The sequence below is a fragment of the Cryptotermes secundus genome, unplaced genomic scaffold (genome assembly GCF_002891405.2).
Source record: "Cryptotermes secundus unplaced genomic scaffold, Csec_1.0 scaffold579, whole genome shotgun sequence".
NCBI lineage: Eukaryota > Metazoa > Arthropoda > Insecta > Blattodea > Kalotermitidae > Cryptotermes > Cryptotermes secundus.
In genome coordinates, this window is record NW_019719366.1 from 492,760 (window position 1) to 515,751 (window position 22,992).

Here is a 22,992-nt window from a genome sequence, read left to right on the forward strand (position 1 = left end):
AATCCCACTTGACCAGACCCGGGATCGAACCCGGGGCGCCGCGGTGGGAAGCCAGCGACTAACCTCTTGAGCTATGGCGCGGCCCCAATGCAACTGTAAGTCACGTTATGCACGGCGATAATCACAAACGTACATTTAGATTTTGGACTGTGACTACGAGGAATTCTATTGTATGGGATGCAACGCCGTTTACTTCGAAGGGAACCGATGTTTCGGAGTAACATACTGCTCCAACCTTTAAGTAGAAGAGTAAGACAAAGAAGAAACTGGTGCTCAAATTGCAGCCTGCTTATGACGGTTTCTTACTTGGCTTACTCTTCGATCCTCAAAATGAAAGCGATGTTCCTCCGAAACGTCGATCTCCAAACTACAAGTTATAACATAGAAGAAATCACTCTTCTTACATTTAATGATATTTACAATACTATATCAATATCCACTGTATATAAACTGCATGTCTGTACTACTCTCTAGTTATCATTCAGGTTCACAGTTGAAGTGTATTTTTCAAGTACGTGTATCATAGTAAATTACCAAATGCAAGTTTATGAATAGTATCAAAGTTCAGCTACCAAAACGGAATATTTCAATACAAATTTAAGTAAAATTTAACATTGTTTCTACATTTCTCAGTTAAAATATTAAATTAAACTATAATTATGCAGAGTTTGAGGCACTCACAGCGATGGTTATGAAAAGTCATACCGTCTTGGATATAAGTTCGTACAGTCCGTTGAAAGTTGAAAGTTAAAAGTTAAAAGAAGTTTCGGAGGAACATGTCACCTCCATCATCAGTGTCTAAGAATAAGCTAAGCAAGAAACTAGCTCAGTTTGCCACCTGCTTCTTGTTAGTTTCTTACTTAGCTTATTCTTCGACCCTGAAAATGGAGACCAAATGTTCCTCCGAAACGTCGGAGTATTTTCCAGAAGATAGAACTATTCTTAAAATATAAATAATTTATAAAGATACAATATTTACTTAAAGTAACTCAGTTTACATAACATTAACTCATAAGGCTCTACACAAAGATTTAAGCTCCACGATCAACTGAGGGGTCGCGCGCTACCCGCAGGTTAAGACATTTGTCTCGCCTAATGATAATGTCATTAAATAAACCAAAAGCAAATAAGTCAAGACCGTCCCATCACTTCTCATGTATGGCAATGTAACAAACAGTGCGGTTCGAGGCTCGATCTTAAATAAATTAATAACTTTGCGGCATATCAGATAAAGTAAACGTGTGGAAAGAGCGTAGTAGGAGCAACGTCACATGTAGCAACGGCTCCCGCACAGAGGTGCACTTGCAAGTACGTTTCCGGTAATGAACCAAGCAAAGGGAACAAGGAGGGAAAAAATAAATCGATCTGTCGATAATGCTCTTTCAACCGTGGAGTCCCCTTTTTCACCACGCCCAGATGCTGAGGGGATCCACCAATCACGACTGTACGTAAGTAGATGGAATCTTAAGACAACCTTGACCTACTTCTCGCTGGTGATGCTCCCTGGCACAACAAACACCACCACCTTGCGCAATGTACTGTAACAACACTGCCAGATAGCACCCCTTATAAAAGCAACCTAAATTTAGATGTGTTAGCAGTAACGCGTCAAGTCTTGTATCCGGAAGGTACCTGGTTCGAATCCCGGTTGCAGAAACACGGGTTTCGTCATTACTTCCACGCTAATACCAAGGCGGTACTATAGAAAGGGGCAAGAATCGCTTTCTTCGAACATTCCTCTACAATCATGATCCAACACTTTCTAATTACGCGTTGAAATATCTGAAATTTAAACACTGGCAAATAATTCTTTGCAACAGAGCCCTTCTTGAGAAGCTGACTTCTGCTGATCAGAGAATTTACAGCCTTTTGTGGAATCCAAAACTTCACTGTCGCAGTTCAAAAGCGCCCGCACCTGGACAAATTTTTAATTCAATTCGCTTTCCCATAACACAGCTCTCGAAAAACCCTTCTACTCCTACGTGCTGCGCTATGCTACAAGCCGAAAGGTCGTGGGTTCTATTCCTGATGAGTTCATTGGACTTTCAATTGACATAGACCTTTCAGCCGCACTGTGGCCCTGAGGTCGACTCAGTCCCTAATAGAAATGAACACCAGGAATTTTCATGGGAGTAAAGCGCGGCAGGCCCGTAAGGGTGATGTGAGCTGATTGTCTAGAAAATGTGGGAGCCTCGACGTCTCACAACCCTATGAGCCTCCACGGCCTGTTACAGGGATAGCTCTACTTTTTACTCCTCTGTCTTCTTTCAAGTTTTCCGAATCATATTTTGTATCCATTTCTCACCTCCCTCACATGAACCCCGTGTGGAGGCGGGTTCGAATACATCCACCGTAGCCCTGAGAGTAGTAGGAGGCGACGAAAATGGAGCTTACTGGCTAGGGGTATAACCAGACCACCCTGTTTCTAGGGGATATAAATACGGGGACTGGCCCTCGAGTCTCTAATCTGATACAATAAAATACGGCAAGTAGTCTCGCGGAACTCGGACCCGAGAATGATTGCGCTGGCGAGGATCAGCAGCAATTGTAAACGACAGACCCATCCTCTCGTCAGAGAGGGTGTTACATGAGGGCTATGACTGTAAGTGTTCATTTGAAAAAAAAAATACTGGTCCTGAGTCTCAAGGGACTTGTTGCCAAGACGAAACGATAGGCGGCAAAACACCAGTCGTAAAGTAACTCTGACTCTATGACCTCACATGACCCAAACAAACTCCGCAGTTTTAGTCCGCAAGCTAACCGACCGAGCGACCACCGCTTGTTCGCGAAGTTAGTGCAAATTTTGGCGGATAGAGCGTTTTCTTCCCTTGCAACCCAATGAATGAAGGCATCATGCCGTAATGACATGCAGTCCAGTTAGGGAAATAAAAGAATAAATATAGTATAATACAATAAAAATTAGGCATCATTAAATCCGAAGAGTCTTGGATGGGATCCCAATGCCGACAATCCAAAATACGTGGATATATACGCTGGGCATGTACAAGTCTCTCTACTGGCACATCTGTCACATCAATGCACAAGAATGGTTGCTGTGAAAATATTTAGGGAAAGGAACAATTGTTACTTCTAATCGATACGCATCCTTCAAAACTTTAAACTACACATCAAACCACTGAGACAAGAAAAAAAAATTGGGGTAAACGCACACATATTTCAGGCACATTAAAGACGTAACCGCGCTGTTTCGAAACGCTGATGAGAACATTTCGAAAGTAATCATATAGATTTACCTATCATTCATTCCTCAAATGGTTGTTTCTGGACGCCGGTACTGCAAAATGTGTGAAGGGATTCCTGTTTAACTATGGCATTCAACTACTGTATTACTTAACTTACGTTTCACAATTCAAAAGCTTGATTCTCTTGTAAAAATTAACTAAATATACCTATAACAAACGAAAGCGTCTAGCAAATCATTACTAACATGTAACAGTACAGTACTACAAGGGCTGCTTCGAAAAGACAAAGATTATAAACGTTTATAACTCGCAAAGCTAATTTTGGAGTTGTAACCAATCAAACTTCATACGGCAGGGCCAAATGCCAAGTTTCCCCGCGAACACAGTAGTTTGCAATCCGACTGCAAACTGGTCCCGTATCGCGAGTAAAATAAAACTATACCATAAGAAGAGGGGCTGTTTCTTTGTGGTATGACACTACAGAATCTTTGACGATCGTGAAAAGCCAACATCATATGAAATTCCGAAAGGATTCGTCATCCAAGAACTCCATTATGGTATGGCAACAAAAAAATGACCAACAATGCACGCCTGTGCAACATGGATAGCCCAGAACGGCCAAGAAGTAGTCATGGGAGTCTGGAATGCAGACGTTTCCGGTCGCAGTCCTTAAGATCCGCTACAAATGCCAATCTAGAACTACAAAATCCAACCCGGAAATGCGAAAGAGGTTCTGCACAGAAATTTCCATAGAAACTCTCAATGTGGACTTCCTGGAAAGTATGGCAATTGACGAAATTCTCGTGTCTAAGCTGGCGTTTTTGACAAAGGAACAGGCAAAATAAACTAACACCATTTGGGCCATGTCTTGGTAACTGTTTTGCCATGGTCCAGCCACAACGTCAAAGATCACGGGAAAAATAATCTCTCTCTCTCTCCCCCCCTCTTCCTTTACCCTTTCGTATCTTTATCATACTTCCTTTCTCTCTCGTTGCTTTCCCATCCTTTCATTTGGCAGTCCTACTGTCATTCTTTCCCCTTTCCTTTATCCCTCTCATAACGTTAAAACAATTCCCTCACCAATACCAATTCGTTCCTCTATTCCATCGTCCCCTTTACTCTTTCTTCTTTCCATCCTACAGTCATTCCTCTCTCCACACCCCATCAACAGCATGCTGAGATTCACCCCAAGATGAAAGTAACTGGCTATTACATGCAGACGTTTCGGCTCCCATTTTGTTAATAAATACGGGCAAATTTCTCAACCGAGGTGTTTTCAGTAAAATCTTTCCGAGTCACCGAGTCCCATGGCAAAATAAAATTCGGAAACTCTGATTTAAATAAGACCATTATTAACAATTCCGGTACGATGCCTTATTGCTGTTCTCCACGTTATAAGAGGCGCATTTCACTGTCTGAACTAGGCCCTATTTAACATCTCATAAACCTACAGCTGAAAACAGTAAACATGCCTAAGTATACTAGAATTCCAAAGCATGCACTTCAATACAAATTTACAGACCTTTATTTATTCGTTTCTTATTTTCTGACGATTGCAATACTATACCTGTAGTAATTATACAAAGGTAAAAGCTGATAAAAGGTCGCATGATATACAGAAATTGCACAAACTGTATTTTGTGTACCGACGTGGGGGAAGAGCTGACTGTAACCGATTTTAAGCGATAAACTCTAAGAGACATCTTGTGATGATGCAAGTTTGATTGGTTTACAGACAAAGGAACGAACTGTCACAACAGACGCTGAGTGAACATTTATTGGGCCCATTGAAAAACGCTGTTTCAAGAGCAGGAATAGCGTAAATTTGAAATCCAGTTTCGTGATTATAAACCATTTGTTTCGTAGTATGCAAGGTCCACGAAAACAGGATCTACGTGTAACGTCTCACAATAAGTAGCAGTGAAACAGGTCTAAGATAAAAAGGCAGAGACATTTCAACTTCAATTAAAATCTTTTTCCTTTAATCTATTCAGGCATGTAGGGTCTGCAGGTAGGCCTAGGTTTGAAGTTCTGAAAGGGAAATGGAAAACAAATACCATTTTAAGTCAATCAGTAATACTTGGTGTGCAAGTTATATCTCTGAAGGGCAGCGCCATAGCTCAAGCGGTTAGTCGCTGGCTTCCCACCGCGGCGGCCCGGGTTCGATCCCAGTTCTGGTGAAGTGGGATTTGTGGTGGACAAAGTGGCGCTGGGGCAGGTTTTCTCCGAGTACTTCGGTTTCCCCTGCCAATCTTCATTCACCAAGTGCTCCACAATCACCCTCACCTATCATCTGGGGCTGGTAAAACAGGCCAGAAGTGACCGCAGTACAAGGGACTCCGTCCCATTTCACTGGAAATAAAAAATAGATCTCTGAAACTCGTATAAACCGAAAACTGATATTTGAATATGGGAACCTACAGAAACAGTTACTCTTTGAATAGTGAAATACATCTGAGTAATAAGTATCTGAAAATTTTTTACTATGGGATAGAAACTGATACTGTGTCTCCGTTATAAAGTCCAATCACTTAATCCTATTTAGGGAAATAATCAAGTGTCTCTTCTGAGAATCGTAAGAAACACATAAATACTCTGTGGGCAAAATATAGGCATCTGTAATGCTAAAACTGGTGGTACAAACAGTAACCACTGTGCTTGAAATGGTTAACGAACGAATTCCATAAAAGTTCGTATCAGTCCAATGTAACCAATACTTTATACGTTTAGGTCTCTGCCCCACGAAGTTAGTTCAAGCGAAATTTTAAAAAATCATCTTCGCAGATACGCCTCACCTGACAAAAAAGGCATATAAAATAAAATACAACTGTCATTAGCATGTACAATTCTTATTTGAAACCCAATTTGACGCTGTAGAAAAACGGAATACGATGTAAACATTACATGCCTATACACATAACGTACCTCGCGCTACACACAAATATTAATAATCGTATTTGCATTGTATTCTTTTTGTGTAGTGTGCCCTTTATTGCTTGTGTAGTTTTGTGTGCTGTTATTTGCGTGTTGTGTCTTATTGTACAACCAATTTGGTTCGTGTCTGTATACTTCTCCTCTTTAGAGGAATTGATTCTAGATTTTAATAAAACGTTTTTTAAACATTATTTTGTAAACAGACTAATTATAATAATTTATAAATGTTTTAACAAATTCATGCACATATTAATTGTTAAAGGATATAATATTTTATATCTATGATATTGTTACAGTAGTTTATGTATGTATTGATAATGACCTATGACACTGCAATATAGTTTCCGTATGTAGTAATAATGTCCTTCTGAAGATTGACACTCCGACCGAAACATGTAAAGGACGAAAGATTAAAAACCAAAATAGTTATCAATCACACTGGAAGGTGTTAATAATCTTTTATACTATTACTAGTGTGACGGACTAGGATGAACCAAGTAAAATCTAGTTAAAGTTAATGCCACATTACTGACCTATCCATTTTATGAAAATATATTTATTTTGACAAGCGTCAGAACAAAATAAGACTATTCTACTCTCAATGATATAATCACATTTCTAAGGGTATCTATGAAAGTGACCCAATTTTGCTATACATACAAATATTTAGACCAAAATAATGTAAACAATAAATATTGCATCAAATTAATTAATCTCAATTATTTACGCTTAACAAAATACTGAAAAATAAATTCAGAAGTGGCCATACACTGGACAAAAAAAATGAAAACATTCTATGCAGACTGGTAAATATTTTACATACCTTCGTTTGAAATAAAGAAGAGGTGGGTAGCTAAGCAAACAGAATGACCAGGATTCGATCCCTGGCAGAGGCATTCACTACAATCCTGTTTCCTGTTCCACAAGTGCTGGAAATGGGAGCAATGTATGCCCGAGTTTAAAGCTGACCACTCACAGAGAGATGTGAATGACCCCTATACGCCCTGACGGCGGGACCTGGCACAAAGATGGCAGTCACGTGACATAAATTTCGAATACAGGGCCATAACGTAAGTCACAGGGCGCAGTCACTGTATTAGAGCGATCGATATGTATATTATTTATTGACACTGTTTCAACTGCGTAAGTTATAAAACGTCAAATGAATAGTGAGTAGGTAAGGATAGAACGATGGGTTCATGGCCCATTTTCAGTTACTATACCAGCGCTTGTCAGGGGAGTCACAAAGCCCACGATAAGCATCAGTAAGGGCAACCACTGTTCCGGCTGAGATTCGAACCGGATAACTCCAGAATGCAGATCTAGAATTGTATCGTTACACCAACCTACTCGGCTGATTATCGGAGGCAACCGATAACCCATCTACATACTTGTATTGTAGTACAACTCCATTTTATTTCAGTCAGTCATGACCAAGGAACTATAGCACAGGATACGCAACACTGTGTTCATTTTCCCTCAAAACATACGCAAACGTCAACGGGGATTGCACGTGAGAAGACATAGTACATTTAAATACCAAGGCAAACTGAAACTGTCCGACCGGACATTATCGTACGGTGTCACTATAAAAACTGTAAACATTTATAACGAGTTTTCTGTTACAAGTATCAAAATCCTGAAAAAACTTTTAAATAACATGGCCGAATTTTGAGGACTAGAGAAAAGTCGTAGCCTGGCTGGACGTGTATCGGTCCCAATCATTACATAATGAACTACGCATTTTCATCCAAAAATCGTTACAAATCAATCGAAATACGCGTTATCACTTTTCTACTCAGCATGTACATTCGGACATGACCTAACATCCATTTTATAACCTTCATTGATCATTCCAGTCCAATGTATTAACACATGCACTCAGAATTATATACACTCTACAAATACTTACTCCTTAGGTATGTTTCCTTGACCAGAATCGGAAATTAAATATGACACACAAAGCTTATAACCGTATTCGACTTAGATTCGTATGTTGGTATCACTGACTTTAACAAAGTAAAAAGTATAAGGGTGCAACTGTCTCTAATTGCACAGTAATCATGGCGTTTTATCGGGTTTTAATCGGAATTCCAGGCATATACGTTGCTACTTCCGTCTCAAGTCTAACCGAGGTTATGTCTTAACCACATTCATGTCATCAAATCAGCAGTGACAGTAAAACAGTGTCTTACCGCCAAATTCCATGTATTTTAGCTCGAATCTTCTTTTAAGAGAAAAAAGCAAACTTCATAAAAGCATTCTAAATTAGCTGATCTATGCATTTTCGACTAATCTGATAACAAAACAGGTTAACGAACCGAATCGAAGTTCTTCTTGAAAAGCTAACAGTCGCTCAGCGACTCGAAATATTTCCCGCCTTTCATTAAAATTTAAAATTCATTGCCGTGTTCAAGAAGCTGTAATGAACTGACGACAGGAACAAAATCTATTCATATATCAAAATAAATGCTACTGTGATAGAAACACGAACTTCAGGAAGTGATGTAAGCGGTCACGAACTACTTATAGTGAACATCTCAAATATTTCTAACGTAGACAACAACATTCTCGCATTTCAACAACACAGTCATCAACACTGTGACAGCCAGTACCTGTTCGTGTTCAGAAAGTCCCATGTTCTACTGGATACAGCCAAAAGACGTACTTGTGCACCTCCGCTGGGCTACACTGCTGACCGAGGGCACTATACTAACAGTAAACAGTAGCCCGCCCCTCCTTCCACTAGCTCCCGCAGTTCGGGCAGGCGCCGTCACTGCGCGACCCTGTCCCAACAGAAGAAATATTCATCCCTGTTTCACTGTTTGCTTTGCGGAAGAAGTGTTTGCCATATTTGGATGCTGGAATGTGCACCGTTCTAATCCATAATGTTGCTTATTATAACAGTACAGCCAATTATAACACAAATTCTGGAAATGAGACAAAATTCATCATTCATTTTATATGTTTCGATACTTAACAATGTCATTCTCAGGGGTGCATGTTTAGTTATACAAAAGGAACTAACTCAGGTTATTTTTCATGATTGCAGGTATTTTTTTTTAATTTTTTCCGTAGAACATGCTTACAAATAAAATACCATTTTAAATTATAAACAATGCATATTAAAGTTCCTGTATGCAAGTAAAATAAAAAAATTGTAAAAAAAAAATTTATGGATGTTTAAGTGCTGAACAAATCATAGGGATGCAGGAATTGGGGTCCTCACAGCGGTGGTTATGAACAGTGTCATCTTCTGGGATATGATGCAGTGCAGTCCGTTGGAAATCAACCGTTTCAGAAGAACATATTGCTTCCATCTTCAGAGTCGAAGCCGAACAAGACACCAGCGAGAAAACAGATGGAAAGTAGTATTTCAACGAACTGTACGGTGTCATATCCCAGAAGACGGCACCCTTCAGACCGCAGGATTGCTCAGCAGGATCCATTGACCTTTAAGCTAAAACAATAGTATCTTGAATGTTTACATGATTTGGGGGGGGGGGATCTGGAAAGGGACCACTACGAAAGTCAAGACGTACGTGGGATAATATTAAAATCGATCTTAGAGAAACAGGGTGGGATGGCAAGGACTGGACTGAACCGGCTCAAGATAGAGACCACTTGAAGGCTCTTGTGAACACGATAATGAACCTTGGGGTTCCATAAAATGTTGGGAAATTCTCGAGTAGCTCCACAACTGGAGTCTTTTCAAGGATGGCTCTATGGAGTTAGTGAATGTCTTCAAGAATTTTAAAATTGTGTACAATCATGAATAATAACCAGCGTTATTTATATTTCTATTACTACGTAAGTACCCCTGAGGATCACACTAAGTGCCAAAACACGTCGAGACAGCAATGATTTTAAGCTGATTTCAAGAACCTGTGTTATAATCCTCTGCACTGTAATAATAAACAACGCTTGTCGTATATATGACGGTGTTACTGGTTGCGTAGAGGGGTGGTTACAGCATCAGTCACAAACAGGGATGGAAAATGAATAGCACAGTCCCAGCGACCTAATGACCTCAAGGCACCATGATTTACATTACTAGCCCAATACAAGGCTAGGTTTCCTTCAAAACACAAAGTCCGAATTTTATTTACAAATACACGTACATGTTGCAATTATTACCCTTCATGAGTTCTTTGCATGATGAGCACACAAAGTACATATAAGGGGGGGGGGGTTCTCGTGTCCTAAACCAGTGAAAGGATATTGACTGAATTTGGTAAAATACTGAGGGGGTTCGTCAAACAAAAAAAGTCAATATATGTAATTTTGGTCAGTGTTGGTCAAATGTGCCTCTCCATGTGATGATCATAGCCCTAGCGGACATTACATTTATGAAAAACGTTGGTGAAGTGATATCGGCAAAACACCCCTTTTTGGAGCCATAGACTTCTTTAGAAGATTCTGCCAGATATGTTCGGTTTTCACCTCTTTGTATTTCGCAACAATATATATATTTGCAGAGCAAGGTCGTCAGCCTTCAGTTCAACCCCGAACATGGAGGACCAGGTCTATGTATTTATGTGCCCCAGTGACAGGCTGGCCCAGATATAGCCCAGGCACCCGATACCATTTACGTCCCTTTACGGCTCGCAGGGCTGTGGTAGAGTTATTCTAACATGCCTGCCACACAGGATGGGGGAATGGCACACATCCCATTAAAATCTGCGACTTTTATGTAAACATTCTTCTATCATAATGAATTACAAGAACCCGGAACGTCTTGAATACGAAACAAAGAGTTCTAATCAATCGCGACGGAGGTGTGGAGCCATGCCTCCACGCCTTATTACCGTTACTTACAATATGGGACTAAGACTCAACAAATAAATTAGAAAAAATGCAATTTGCTTCATTCACATTCACCATGCAGTGATACAGATAAGTTCGAGAAAGATGACGCATTACATGAAAAGTTTAGTTCACAACAAACTGAAGCCCGCGTCACTAATGATGTAATACATTTTCATAACACCTAATCAATTTATATGACGATATTACTGAAATAAAATCCAAGAACTTTCTCGTAATGGCAAATCATCGTCACTTTCCAATTCATCTATTTATATGACTAGATTTAAATAAAATAGTGGATTTGTATTCCTTCCATATGCCGTACGTATTAGTCACTGTTTACACTATTAATATTTGGGTCACATTTATAACATAAACTTTTTCATAATTAGACTACCGCTACAGACTCCGTCCACCGTCTTGGGCTTCTTCCAAACCACAACGTTTCGGTCAGGTGTAGGGGAGTCCCCTAAGAGAGTGACAATTTTAAGACCGTTATTTAACGATACTGTCATTGTTGAGATGACAGGGTTAATTAATGTGGAGCAGATGATGGAATGAGAATTAGCAGGGAAAACCGAATCAACCGGAGATAACCGCCAAAGTCACACTTTGTCTAACATAAATCCCACGTGAGCCAATTTTTTGAGATCGAATCCGGGACGCTGCGCCGGGAAGCCTTAGACTAACCATCTCGGCCATGGCACGGCCTTATAAAACGCTAGTCCTAATCAATGGACACCGAAAGCAATTCTGTATAGGGATTATAGTCTTTACATCTTTAGACACAGCTTAGAAAACTTCCTCACTAGGCCATTCGAGACATCCATGACTCCGGTCACCCAAAACGAGGTATAATTCTGAAAACACCAAGACTGCTTCATAAAAGGACGACAGAACTGCAGTGTTCATCATGAACCAAATTATTAACATTTTAATTTCTAAAATTCGTCTTTAACTTTCAGAATTAAATTCTGTTTCATAATTTATGGATATTTACGTTCTATCACAAAGAAACATCGTGAATTCCGTTAGACATTTATGCATGCTGCAATTTGAACATAATTTCCATGAATACAATATCTCTTAAGTCTAAATATGTATAAAAAGCTGTTAACTAAACCCAGAAAGTATCAACTACAACCTAACTTATTCTGTATAGCATGACTGATATGCAGTTATTTTCTGCACGAGACGAAAACGTCTTCAATGCAAACTGAATGTATTGTCAGCGATCATAACCAACCTATCATCCGGCGGGCATCTAAATTAAAAATGGCTTATGCTGGAAGCTGACTACAGCTCCTTCCTACTGAAGAAGTTAAAAATTAAACATTTAACTCCGCGCTTCTAAGGCGTTAAGCAAGTGCTGCTCCCATTTCAGTTTCTGCAGTGAAACATTAATAAATGAAGAAAGCAGTCTTCTGGGATTTGGCACCGTGTATATGTGGTGTTAACCGACGTTNTCAACAGTGCCATCACTGTATGTAAGATTTATGCAGACATGGTTTATCAGTTTGTACTTCGCTTTACAACGTAAGGCTCCTTAAGACAGCTTATATTTAACGACGTCAATACCACTGAAAGAGTTCGAGTGAGATATAAGGCGAGTATGTACGAATGTGGAATGTAGCCTGTTTGAAGATATTAGCCTGACAATCGTCATTAAAGATCGAGAAAAAACAGGAAACCCCTCAATTAGGATGGTCAGTGACCAGGCACAGGGATTCGAGCCAAGTACCCTCCGAACGCAAATTTTAAGCTATTTAGCAGTTAGATTAAGGTAGGAGGCGCTAGTTGTCTGCAATTATCCAATTTCTCGGACGACAGAACATATGACATACATACTTAAATGTGCAAATTTATTTTTTCCCCTTGGCACTACAGCCCCAGTGGGCCTAGGCCTACCTCCATGAACCTCTCCGTTCACTTCGGTTTTTCTAGATCTTACACATTCGGTAGGACTCCTTGGGCGGGAGATCAGCTCGTCGCAAACACAGAAAAACCCACACACTCAAACTAAACATCCATGCCCTGAGTGGGATTCGAACCCACGATCCCGGTTTCCAAGCGAGCGAAGACAGTGCATGCCTTAGACCGCTCGGCTACCGTGACCGGCTGCAAATTTATTAGACAATGATATTAAACAACGGCAGCAATGTTTGTGAAGAAGATAGTAGGAACCAGCTTTCACAAGTTATAAATACTTTTCCATGTCATGTCGCAGTATGTCCGTTAATTATTTATACATCAGTCTTCGCTAGAAATAAAGAGTTACAAGGAATAAATTACAGCACTTCTAAAGCAAGTAAACGGCGAGTGTAGCTGGCCGAGGTAGTGGTCTGGCAAGATGTAACAAGCGCACACAGCATAATCCTTCTTGAGATGCCAGTACTCGCTGAAGAAGTTTACCACCTTCTACCCAAGAGGTCCCTAACGTATTCACAAGAGATCACCACTAGACCATATCCTGAACTAGATGAACCCAGTCCCCATCTTGCAACTCTTCTATATACATATAATTCACTTCAATACATTCCTTCCACCCAGTCTTCTACGAGCATTCTGTCTCCTCTACTCAGGCTTCTGACTAAAATTCTATAAACATTTCTGATCTCTCCAATAAATGTGACATGACACACCCAAATGAACAAGGTGGCACAAGCGGTAATGCTTCTGACTGGTATTCTGAACGCGCCCAGTTTGAATCTCGGCCCTGACAACGACCAACATGACCGAAGCTTCAGCAATTTCCTCCGTCTCTCCAGGAAAATGCCGGGGGCAATACCATAAATTAGGCAACGACCAGTTCCACCCACAATGTTTCCATCAAAATATCATCCAATAATCTGACAATGTACAGTACTAAGTTATAAAATAAACTACAAAATAGTGGCCAACTCAGTCTCCTTTATTTGATAGCCCTATTACTCGGGGGACCACCTATGTGGTCTAGTGGTCAGAGTTCCTGGCTACAGATCCAGAGGTTCGGGTTCGATTCCACGCGCTACCAGATTTTCTGAGAAGTGGGTCTGGACCGGGGTCCACTCACCTTCGTGAGGATAATTAAGAAGCTATTTGAAGGAAATAGCGGCTCCGGTCTAGAAAACCGAAACTAACCGCCGTGAGGATTCGCTAGGCTGACCACGCCACACCCTCTATCCACTAAAGTTGGGACTGACTTCGCCGATAGGCGGCGGTCGCTCGGTCGGCATAGTTCGCTTGCGGACTAAAACCACGGAGTTTTTTTTTTAATAATACACGGTTTTTAAGTAAAGAATTATGAAACTCCCCATTACGCAATTCTCACTAACCTTCTGTTACTCGCCCTCTCTTGTCAGGCACGCGGTAGCGTAGTCGGTTGAGGCACTATGCTACAAGCCGGAAGGTCGAGGATTCGAGCCCCGATGAGGTCATTGATCTTTTTCAATTTACCCAAACCTTTCAGCCGCATTATAGCCCTGGGATAGAGTTATATCTCTGTGGTTACTTTCCTTGTAATAACACAACACACAGTAACTATAACTGTTAACTTTTTCCAGTTTTATTTTAAAAACTAAACAGAAATGATTGAAATGGGTTAAATGTATGCATTTGTGTGGGGCATACAGATCCCAAGAGACAAAGAAACTACGTGTATATTTCTGGGCCATATATATCCCAGCAGGCTTGAAAGGAAGGAATAACACTCAAATTACAAAATTAAGGTGTACTCTGTTGGGACCAGGACAAAAGTCAGTAGTTACATTCTAGAAGGTCATGATATAAACTTCATCACTTAAGGAAAACTATTTTTTTTTTGTTTCAATGAATATATGAACACAAACATTGTTATACGGTACACAAATTTATATCTCATGCTTTAGCAGTCAAAAGTACTTTTTGCACAAAAATATATTCTTATTTGTCAGGTACAGTAAAGAAATCTAAACATTTTGCAACACATTTAATTATCAGAATGAATGTGGATGGATGGTTATTATTAATTTAATGATCTTCCTTGATGCCACTGCTGTGTAGTTCCAGAAGAAAGTCCTCTGCAGCTCCCTTAACCAGATGCAGAGCACACCATCCATGAGACTCCTCAGGTATTACTTCTGTCTCGCAAATGTGCACAAGGTCTTGCTTCTTTTAATATAACAGTTGAAATTTTCATATAAAACCTTGTTTCTTTTCTTTCATGATGAGTATACGTTTTTGCACACTTTCTCCAGGTTTGGATGTCGGGCATGGCCAACCCCTTAGTCAGCATGGTGACATCTATAAAAAAAAACATTTGGGTTTTCTTTTCATATTCAAGATATTTTATTTTTAACCTTGATACAGTTTGCCATATGGCGCAATCCATGATCAACTCGTGAGACAACCTTTGTTAAGTTAAAGAACTTTTTATGACTAAGTTCCTTCACCTCTGTTACATCTTCTGCCTTTCCCAGCATCTCTGAATACTTTGATCCAGCCTGCCATGCAGTCCACTGACTTATTAACCTTTTCCTTTCAACTTCAGAGTGCACTGTCACATTCCATGCATGAACACCTGCATTCTAAAAATTTGTTTGGGTACTCTTACATGTGAATTTGAAACAGCATACATCACCGCAGCCCAACTTTTATTTTTATTCTGGTCCAGCATGTGTCCAAAAATAATAAAACCCACAATTTCAGGAGGTAATTACTGTATCCATTGTAGCTGAGGTTCCCACTTCATTATTTCCTCTTCTTGAACTTAGCTCATTCCAGCAGAAACAATGGCTTTCCTTAATGTCAAATGAAGGTACCTGCAAAATGCTCCTTAAATTAAAGGTAGCAGGATTACTCTGAGCTGGCATCTTGCCTTGTTCCTTGGCCAGACTCTAATCATTCTTACTTTTCATATTCTTATCATAGTTAGTTCTTATGGCCAGTTTTTCTCTTCAATTATGATGGGTTACTTCTTCTCTCCTCCTCTTCATCCGAGTCCTACATTACCTATTTCTAGTAATTCCATATTCATATTATGTCAGTTGTAACACCATAATTATTGTTTGTATTAGTTTCTCCATTATTTTTAATTAATAATCATATTAAAGGTGAATCATTCCACCTTATATGTGTATCATAATTTTGACTCAAGTCATTAGGAATGAATACAGGATCATCTGAACTGTCACGATCTTCTTAGTCTATCTAATGTATGCTCACTTCCAAAACGTTCTTGACTGCTTCAACATTTTTCAAATTAAGAACATGTGGATGGTGCACTGCTATACCAAGGGCTCTGAAATAAAAAGGGTATGCCTGATAACCTTGACAATACTGTGATGGAAGTGACACTATTCAATGTTCTTTGCTACATAATTCAACTAACTTACATAAACTAAAGCATGGACTAAATTAACACAATAACCTTTTTGAAACTCACCTTCAAAATAATGCTGAAGTAGGTTGAAAGTTATATACAGAAATATTAAATTTAACAGAAAATATTTACAGTATTCTGTTGAAAAACAAATTATTGTCACTGTTATCAACCTATGAACAGCAGAAAGAAAAAGTTACTGACACAGGGACTTCCTCCTCAAAAGTGCCTGCTTGTTAGCAGAACTACAAGCCTCAGATACCGTACATATTGGTAAAAGTATGGAGTAAATGCCAAAATATTTTTGTGTTGTCTCCATTAGGTCCATATATAAAATATATATAAAATCAAAATGAAACCGAAATTTTTAAACACATCAGGTATCAATACTAACAGCATAAACTAAATAAGTCATGCATATCTCGGTAATCAACACATATGACTCAGCAGACTATGGGAGATTTGCTGTTTTAAGTCAACATTGTCATAATCCAGGAAACTGCAATCTAACTAACCTACAGCTTTAGCTCATGTGCCCAGTGGAGACTACTGACAATCGTGAAGCTGCTATTCCAACATAAATGTTGACTGCCACAATGTAAGCAGTCGTTCTAGTCCCTGCACACTTTTCTTGTCCAAGTAACATTTGACAACACTTGACAAATAACTATGTTTAGTAAAATTTGAGGTTTTCACGGCGGTGACTATGAAGAAAGCAGTCTTCTGGGATGTGGCGCCGTGTAGAAATTCTGTTAACTGACGTTTCGGAGGAACGTACTGTCTCCACCTTCAGGGTAGAAGATAAGAAATCCGCAAGCGAACCGGCTAGAGCAGGTGCAACAGACTGAGTCCAGCCAAGTAAACACAGTCTGTTTGTTGCACCTGCTCCAGCTGGTTCACCCGCGGATTTCTTCTGGTTTTCTACCCTGAAGATGGAGGCAATACGTTCCTCCAAAACGTCGGTTAACACAATTTCTACACAGTGCCACATCCCAGAAGACGTTTAGGTTAAGAGAAGTTTTGGTGTTCCATCACTTCCATTCCTCTTTCTAAGCTATGTGTCGGCTCATCTGGCATCTTTGTTCCATTCAAATATTTTCACACGGGGACAAGAACAACCGCTCTGACTACAAATGACCTTCAGTTTCAACTTATGGATAGTCTCACATGCTGAGTGAAGCTGAAATTGATCCAAAGACAACATCGAAGATCTGTGATGTTGTGATGCTGCTACTTTTAACTGACAACAAAATTATTATAAAACTCTACAAGTTCATATTTATAAATTTTAATCTGTTACCCACGTTTACTCGAGAATTATCACAATATTGTACTTGAGCATCCTGTTGCATTAATATGTAATTTATTTCATACAAAAATTTCCATCTATAATGCAACCTATTATTGGTCTACATACACAGAATGATAAACAAAAACTACTATACAGACAGGGTGAAGAACCTACAGTCAAAGGAGCATACATTATAACTACACCAACATATCTAGGAACTACACAATAACACACAAATATCCATGCCACTGCACAAGTAAATCCAAACAAGGAGTCCTCAAACAACGTTGTTTGGACAAACAGACTATGACCCCAAGCAAAATATTGAAATTTTAATTAAATTTTAACTACTTTTATTGATTTTAATTAATGTCCATTTGTTTTATGTTGGAGATTTTGCATTCACATATGATATAAGAAATTGGACATACCATACAGTGCAACAATTTTAGCAAATTAGAGACACCTGACAATGGCCATTTACTGCCGAAAGATGTTGTGAGAGGGAAAGGACAGAAAATAATAAGTTACACTGTAGAGGGTAATATACTGTATGAAATAAATGAGAATTACCATCATTAAATTGCAAACATAAAACGTAGTTTCCATGGTATTGTTTCCCATTTAATGCAGAAATGGCCTTAACATAAATTTTAATGCCTTTCATCATACAACATGTGATTCAAAAAAATTAAGTAATAGTATCAGTCATGCCAGGGGCACGCAGTAGCGTAGTTGGTTGAGGCACTGTGTTACAAGACAAAAGGTCGTGTGTTCAAGTCCCGATGAGAACATAAGATTTTTTTTTTCAATTGACCTAATCCTTCCAGCAGCACTATGGCCCTGGGGTCGACTCTAACAGAAATGAGTATTCTTGAGGGTAAAGGGCGGCCAGCATGTAGGGCTGACAACCTTACCACCATCTATGAGGTGACTCTCTAGAAAATGTGGGAACCTCAACATCTCACAACTTTATGGGCCTCCACAGCCTGTTACGTGGATACCTTTACTTTTACTCACTTATCAGGCACACCAAAAAAAGTCATATGGCTAAGATGCTGAAGTTCGTATTACATGTTTAAAAGCTGTGGCATCAGAAAAACCTCTGATGGTATATGATCCCTGTGAAGTTTCATGAGTCAGCCAATTCATTAAAAGAGTTTTAAAAGCTGAATTATATCTCATATTGCCTCCTTCAAGTCTTGCTTCTTTGTAGTGTCTCCAGTGAGTGAAATAAAAACTACCAAACCAGTATCTTGGCAGACACCTAACAATCTTTTTTATTACCATGAAGCAACATGATACTGCATGATATTAGTGTTATATTCTATGACATATTTACAATGTCTTTTAAAAACTTTGTCATCAATTTGAATATTTTATCCACATCTTCTAAAAGTAAACAACTGGTAAAAGATAAAGTGCACTGCTTCTTAAAGGATCTCACTATATTGCACATTCACCTCTTTAGGCTTATGAACCTTATGGACTACATGGGTGAACAAAACAATGGAAACATTATGAAACTGAAGAATAGAATTTCTGTTGGCTATACTGTAAGAACTTCAGCTGGCAACACCAAATGTTTTCCTCTGTTTACACTCTGTAGTGCTCCCGCTAGTGTATTAGTGACTGTGTTGAGTGACAGTACAGGTGAAAGAACTGGATAATGGAGACTTGTACGATTTTGAAAGAGGACAGACCTTTGGTGCGCATTTAGCTGCAGCATCTGTGACAAAATAGTTTCTAAGGTTATGTCAGCATACACGAATCATGGGAAGACAATATAAATGAAGAGAAACAGTGAGTGAAAATCAATATTGACAGAAAGGAGTCATCATATATTGAGAAGGGTTATTTAAAAAATCACAGTACTGCAGCACAGGTGGGAGCAGAACTGAATATTCATTTGCGGGGCATTTCCACAAAATCTATCTGACATGAGCTTCACAAATCCAAAATCCACAGCAGAGCTGCAATTGCTAAATCTCTGATTGCTGAAAGTAATGCTCAATTGCATAAAAGATTCTGTCGCGACCATAAAACCTGGACATCAGAAAAATCTAAACGTGTGCATGATACAGTCAGATGAGTTGTCCTTCAAGCTGTTCCCTACATCTGTCAGGAAGAGTTTATGTTTGGAGAACAACCCAAGGAAGCCTACACTCCGGAATGCCTGGTTCCAGCAATGAAACATGGGGAAGGTGCTGTGATGGTTTGGGCAGCAATATCGTGGTATTCTGTTGGTCCCATTATTACCCATGATGGCCGAATTACTGCAAGGGAGTAGGTGGGCAGGTTGGGTACTCAGGTGCATTCCATGAACCAAAAGTTATTTCTGAACAACAATGCAGTTATCCAAGATGACACAGCTGGAACTGTCCAGTCACAGTTTGAAGAGCATGAAGGTGAACTTCAACAACTTCCCTGGCCTGCATAATCACCAGATCTGAACATCAATGAACCATTCTGGTCAGGTTTGGAGACTAGAGTGAGGAACAGATTCCCACCTCCAACAACTCTTAAAGTAACTTGAAGATGTTCTTCAAGAAGAATGGTATAAAGTTCTGCTAGAGACTGTTCAAAACTTGTACAAGTCCATTCCATTGAGGGCTGCAGCTGTATTGAAGGCAAAAGGCAGTCCAACACCATATTAATAAAGACATGTTTACAGTATCTGTAGTGTTTCCATTATTTTCTTCAACCTCTGTATGTTGCAGTGTTATGTGACTAGTACAGACAGTTTACTGTCAAAAATTACACACAAACAATATGAGTAGACATCCTAAGACCCAACTTTTTAATGCTGACTTACCTTTCATAACATTAATCTACACCATAAGGGTAACAGAGCTGCCCAGTGTTTCCTGTAGAAGAAAATAAGTGTTAGGGCACTAAGCCAATACATAATCATTCACAAGCATGTATGTACACCTTTATGTTATCAGCAGCTACAGTGAAACCTGTGATGCTGGCCACTTCTGTATATTGTCCACCTACCATAGCTGCCTGCATTTTTTATGTAACCATTGAAAACTGTATTAATTTACACTTGATCAGCCCTCTGATCCTTGCCACCTGTCTATCTTGCATCTTGTCAATTTTGTTCTACAGATGCTGTAACGTTTCTTGTGCTGGCCAGACAGAGAATGAGTGGCATTTTGTAATAGTCTGTATGCATGCATGCATGTGATAGATGCTGTATTTTTTTACCTGCATGTTAAAAAAAGTAATATGATCGTGAAGTTTATCATTTTAGGGACAGCCAGAAACAGATGATCTTCTAACCCAACCATACAATGGAGGGATAAATGGACCATGGGTGAAACATTAACTATTACCATTCTTTTCAATTAAAAAAACACAACTAAATTTATAGAAACAGCCACAAGGTGTTCAAAAAACGTGTTCACAATAAATTTGCTTTCTGAACTATATGAAACTGGAAATACTGAAAAAACTGTTTAAGTTCAAAGGTAAAATCACTTTTACGTATCAAACATGGGGTGATATTCAATAAATTAAGATTTTATGTTTACGAGCCTACCACTGGCCTGAACCTGTTTCAGATTAATCCATGGCAGTTACTGTAAAAATTTCACAAAAGCCACCTATGATTCATAGCTTCACAAAAATCTTACTGTAATTACCAGAACCCATTATCACATATGGCAACTTGGGTTGCAATTTCAACAGCTGAAGATAAGAGCAGCACCGAAATAAAAGAATTCAGAAAATGAAGGAATGATGATGGGCGTTTTAGGAACTTTTACACCAAATATTGTTTACACTGAAGTACTGTGAGCAAACATGATAAAAAAAACTATCAGATCTTTGCTGCAGTAACGATGACAAAGTGGTCTCTCAATCTGTAATGGTGGTATTATTCATATCTCCATATTGTGTTCCCTGATAAGGATTGCATTGTATGCAATTTCAACAGGAGTTCTGCTAGTAACACATCACTTTACTGAATAATATGACCAGATACCTTAACAACCCAACAACCACGAACAATATTGCAATCCAGACCGGCTCTGGGGCCCATCCAGCCTCCTATGAAATGGGTACCCAGGACTATTTCTCCAGGGGTACAGTGGCCGGGCCCAGAAGCTGACCATTCACCTCCAACTAGTGCAGAGGTCAAGAAAATGTGGATCTATACATCCACTCCCCCATACTACTTCATGGGGTGGCACTTAATTAGCTAAGCACAGCGACAACTTTATCTTTACCTTTTATCTTCTTACTTCTGAAAACAACTGTTCTCCGATGAACGTGACAGTCTCGGCAAATACTACAATGACGTTTATAAATAACATTACATACATATTTATTTCAAAACAAATAAAATTTGAAAGGCAAACCGCACATGAAAATATGATAAACAATGAACTTCAAATAAATATTACGCCGATATATGCAAAGTCTTACATATATAATAAGAAAACGTTATATGCATACCTGATGATGCAATGCAACACCTGTCATCATTTAACCTGGAATTTGGATAGGAAGCCATATTCTACTTACATCAGGACACTGCACTGTACTAACCAATCTTCCATATGAATGAAAGGCACACGAAGTTATGTAATTGTTGCTTCAAGCTGCAGGAGTACATGCAAGCAACATGCAGAAAAATTACGCGGAAAAAGTACAACTTCCACTACAAATTTACCTTCACAGTTCAACAGCAAATATTAAGCACGCTTAAAACCAAAATTTTCTTTCACCTGAACGGCAAATGTTTTGTATTGGTGTACAGATCGACGGCATCTGTGTAACAATTGGTGAACTATGCACAGCCTTTTATAACATGCGATTGAAACGTAGCAAGACAGAAAAACAAGTTACTGATTGCTCTACAAATGCGATGGTCATGTCATGTGTTCTTATGAACAGCGATCTATATTGAATCGGAATTGTGTGGGTGAAATTATAGGCGGTTATAGCCTACCCCGAATACTTATGTAGAAGCATAAGTGGGGTAGAACTTTTCTTCTCGGTAACTGAGCTTAAATCGATAACAGTAACACATTAAAATATATAGATGTATATGCTCACATTTATCAGTCAAACATTGTTTACGTTTGAAAAAAACTAAAGATAGTCTCTCTCTAGACCGCTCTAGACCACACTGTGCCATATTTTGTCAGCTATTTTACGTGGCGTGTCAGCCGCATTAGCATTTCTTCCAGTTCTCTTAGTCTTTGCCTTCTTTGCCACTCCATAACAGTCACTTCTCTGCTTCATTTTCTTCTGTAAAAAAAAAAAATGAAAATAACTGGCATGTGAGACAAACCTGGATGAAATGAATATTCTCGTATCAGACCAAATATATTCAACCATCCACAACTTCATGCTACACCTTTCACCCAGCTGTCATTGATTTACTCCCTCAGATACCACTGATT

At 39.2% G+C, this 22,992-nt stretch overlaps 1 long non-coding RNA gene across 1 annotated transcript; it reads right to left on the reverse strand.

Moving 5' to 3' along the window:
• Nucleotides 1-14,493: 14,493 nt before the first annotated feature.
• LOC117282355 lies at nt 14,494-22,383 on the reverse strand. Its single transcript, XR_004513078.1, has 3 exons — nt 22,040-22,383; nt 20,391-20,442; nt 14,494-16,203 (listed from the first exon to the last, which is right to left on the reverse strand). It is a non-coding gene; the product is annotated as an uncharacterized LOC117282355 (long non-coding RNA).
• Nucleotides 22,384-22,992: the final 609 nt, after the last annotated feature.